Source organism: Triticum aestivum, chromosome 1B, assembly GCF_018294505.1.
Source record: "Triticum aestivum cultivar Chinese Spring chromosome 1B, IWGSC CS RefSeq v2.1, whole genome shotgun sequence".
Lineage (NCBI taxonomy): Eukaryota > Viridiplantae > Streptophyta > Magnoliopsida > Poales > Poaceae > Triticum > Triticum aestivum.
This window is the reverse complement of record NC_057795.1, coordinates 602,635,280-602,639,630: the sequence shown is the minus strand read 5'-3', so window position 1 is coordinate 602,639,630 and position 4,351 is coordinate 602,635,280.

Sequence of the window (4,351 nt, the reverse complement as noted above, 5' to 3'; positions counted from 1 at the left end):
CACACTACACACATTAGTTCGTTTGTTATAAATTTTTCTGTTTTTTAGTTATAGAAATGTTAGAAATTATTCTGTTTTTTAGTTATCTAAATATTAGAAATGTTAGTTTTATAGAAATGTTATAAATGTTTTCTATTTTTTAGTTATATAAATATTAGAAATGTTAGTTTTATAGAAATGTTATAAATGTTTTCTGTTTTTTAGTTATAGAAATATTTATAGAAATGTTAGCATTTTTTCTGTTTTTTAGTTATATAAATATTAGAATTGTTATGGAAATGTTAGTTATATAATCAGGAAATTTTAGAATTAGTTTTAGTTAGATGAATTAGATTAATGTCAAATTGTTAGAATTTGCATATATATAGAATTTTAGTTATCACAATCCAATCATTTAAAAAATGTTACTTTTTGCGGGCATATAGTATTTGTTCTCGACGATATGCCCGGCCCGGATCCTCGCTGTCGACCCGTTCGTGATGACGTCATGCTTCAAGGGACCCATGTCCGGGCTGGGCTCCGCCGGGCTGGCACTGGGAGGTGCTATCTGGAGGGGCGCGCTGCTTGGTGAGGAACCCGACCTCGGGTCCCGTCGTCGACCCTGATCTTCTTTGGTGGTGTTCGCGTGGGCCACATTCGGTGCAGAGGCAGCCGGCCCCGCCGGAGGTGGTGCGTCGCCGTGTCAGGGAGGAAGATGAGCACGTCCATCGCTACATGGCTGCTATGGACGACGTCAGGTTCTCCACTACTTGGCGGGTTCTTTGGGCAGATGACCGGAGATATGATCCTGTGATGGTTCCTTCTCTTTGGGTGTGCACCGCCCGCGCCCCAGGAACCGCGAGTGGCGCCCTAGATTCTTCTGTAGTACTCGATCTTTATTAGGTACCTAGCCAGTGATGTATTCGTTATACAATATTCGAGACGTGTATTCGAGATTATATATATTAAGACAATGATGTATTCGAGATTATATATTCGAGAGGATGTATTCGAGATTCAGATTTTATTTATTGATTAATTGCATCCATGCATTGTAATTTGAATACTAAATTGTTTTATATTTCTTCTGTATTATTAGTAAAGTAAAAGCTATGGCGGACAATACCGGCAGAGAGAGAGAAGAGGAATTGTTCGACATCATACGCAGCCCTCACAGGCTAGATGATCTGAATGAAGCAGATGACGGCTCCCAATATCTTAACAATATCGGAGAGGGTGATGAAAAGATATTCGATCTCGACGACCGGGCTGATGAAGTCATGAACTATGATTATGATTATGACACAGACAATGTTTGTGATGACACAGACAATGCTGATCTTGAAATAACAAACACTACCGGCGAGGTATATTTATATAAGCATGCATCATGGTGATCATCACATGTTTTTTATTGAAGATATATTAACGAATCGATCTTTCTTCTTTCAGCCCTCCGGATCGACCAAATCTGCTTCTATAGACAGCAAGACAAAGTGAGGCCTGGGCAGATTGTTGAAGGATGGTGTAAAGTACCACATCGAATCCATCAAACCTAGTGGCGAACCCCTCACGCCTAAGAACATTGTGAACAAGTGGACTCGTTAGTGCGGAGTTCTTTTGAAGGACAAACTCCCGATCTCCATTCAAGAATGGAAAGAGCCAAAGACTAAACGTCCAGGTGTTACTTGGGTCGACAAAAGAGCCAAAAAAGACCTTGTGAAATCTCTCATGCAACATTTCACCCTACCAGATCATTTCACTGAAGCACATGTGGAGAAAGTCAATGCCGCTGCTCTTAAGAAGATGGCAATTGCATTCAACACCCACAAGAAAACTGTATGGGCCAACTAATGAAAGGAAGACTCCAGAATTCACGGGAACACTAGAGAAGCAAAGAGAGCACAGGGACGATTTCGTGACCTTCAAGGATTCAGAAATATCTAAGGAACGGTCGATGAAAAACAAGGCAAATGCCGCAAGAAAGACGCAGTTCCATAGGCTGGGTCCAGGTGGCTACGCGGTGGGATTGCCTAAGTGGGATAAGTCTGAGCAAGAGATGGAGGATGCAGGGGTCACTCCGGTTACCCAGCACTGGCCCCCCAGGTGCAGAACTTGGTTCTATGCGCATGGGGGAGCGTTGGACCCGAAGATAGGCGGAGTTTCGCGGAAGGCAAGTCTAAAAGGAGCCGAACAAAAGATAATTGATGCAATAGATGAAGCTCGAAGGGGGGTGTTCATGCCCAATAGAGAGAACGACGAGCTTACGCGCGCCCTGGGAAATCCTGAACACCCGGGAAGAACACGAGGCATGGGCGTTATTCCCTGGTATGAGGGCTTTTCAGAATGGAACGAGGACTACAGGAGCCGTGCAAGAAGGAAGATGGAGGAGGAGAAGAAAAGGAAGCTGGAGGAGGAGCAGAGGAAGCAGGATGCAGAACGCCTTCAAGGCCTAGAAGCAAGGCACGCGGACCTGGCACTCAAATTCCAGCAGCAGCAACAGCAGATCGACTCACTTAGCCAGGAAAGGGGGTCTCAGCAGCGGCAGCAGCAAGTGGATGATCGTCCAGCATTGGATAGCACCGTCCCATCCATGCCGAGAAGCAGCGTTGGTTCTGCGACACACTGCTGGATAAATACCTTGTGGATGACATCATAGAGAACACTAACTGCGAGCTACACTACAAAATGAAGAACATATCCATGAAGGTGGCGGACGGCGTTGCTTTTCCAGTTACCCCAGAAGCAACCTACCATTGCATCCCGATTCCAGAGGGCTATGCTCGTGTCATGGTTGATGAAGTGGTGGACCCATATTCGGGGCTAACGCTTGACATTCCTGGAGGTGAAGACGAGCGAACACTGGGAGAGGCCATACATCGTATCATCCTATGGAGAAAGGATTGCATCATCTTTCGAAGTCCACTGACACCGCGTCGTCTACCGACTCCTCGAAGTCCGCCACCGAGTCAGCAGACTCCCGCTCCTCCAAGTCCACGAACGCGTGAGACTCCTCCTCCTCGAAGTCCGCCACCTCCTCCAAGTCCCCGAACGCGTGAGCTGACTCCTCCGGTTTCAAGCCCGGCACAGCGTCATGCCACTTCTCCGGTTGCAAGTCCGGCATCGTGTCAGGCCACACCTCCTGCTTCACGTCCAGCACATCGTCAGGCCACTTCTCCTGGTCCAACTCCACGTCAGCCGTCTCCGCCGTCTCAGCAATCGCAGAAGAGACATCCCGCAGATTTGGTGCGGAGCGGTACGAGTCGAGGTAGTTCAGGAAGTACAGGCGAAGGCAAGCAATATAAATATGGTCCAAGCCTCGCTCCTCTTCCTCAGAGGCCTTACAACATGACTAAGGAGCAAAACACAACCATAGTGCAAGCCCAAGTGGACGCCTATTTTGGACCGAAACCGGCACCGCCGCCAAAGGAGAAAGTGCGTGAGAAAGTAATTGACCACTTCATTCGTATGGCTAGAGAACCACCTCCCAAGCCTGTTGACTCGGACTATGAGCGCCAAATCAGGAAGGCACATCGAGCACGACTACATAAGGAAGTGAGCTCAAGCTCGAGCCAACAAGCAGCTGGCAAAAAATGCGGGAAAACCGTTTCCCAGTTGGGAGAACAGGCGGCGCAAGCGATCCCCCCGCTTGTTGTGCCAACAACACATGAGAGGAGTAGTACGCGCGCCAAATATTATTGTGGGCAAACTGTTAGCGTTCCCCAGCATGGCGATGTGGTAATAACAGAGGATCATATAATGCAGGCTCAAGTGCTCAATATCTCTGTTGGACAACTCCTCGAAATCGAGCCCATGCCTGCGCTTAAAGAATCGGAAATAGCATGGCAATATGTCTGGGGCAAAACTTTGGTCCATCCAGACAAGGTCAAGAACCTCCCAACGAGAATGTATCAATTGCATCAATGGTACATGAACATTACCAAGATTTCCAATCGAGAGTCCCTCATGGTGAATGTCAAGAACGAGCATTATTACCATGAGAAAGCTCTGGCCATTGAGTATCCAGAACTATTTCAGTTATTTAATCAAGACGCACTCGACAAGTCTATCGTCAGTTGCTATTGTCTGTAAGTGATTTCTTTCTGTAATTTAAGTCTCAAGCTAGTTATGTAGTGATAATTTTGATCAATCATTACATGTAATTATCCTAACTATATTCTTTTTCTGTGGTATTATATGCAGGATGAAGATGTATGAAATGAAAAAATCTGGACGCTATGGCGTTGGGTTCATTGACCCAAATTCCATTAATGAGGACATATGGTAGATTGAATGTTGTCGAGATGATGTAGAAGAAAGCATGCTAGAGTTATTGAAGCGCCTCAATACCAATGAAGATGTACTACTTGTT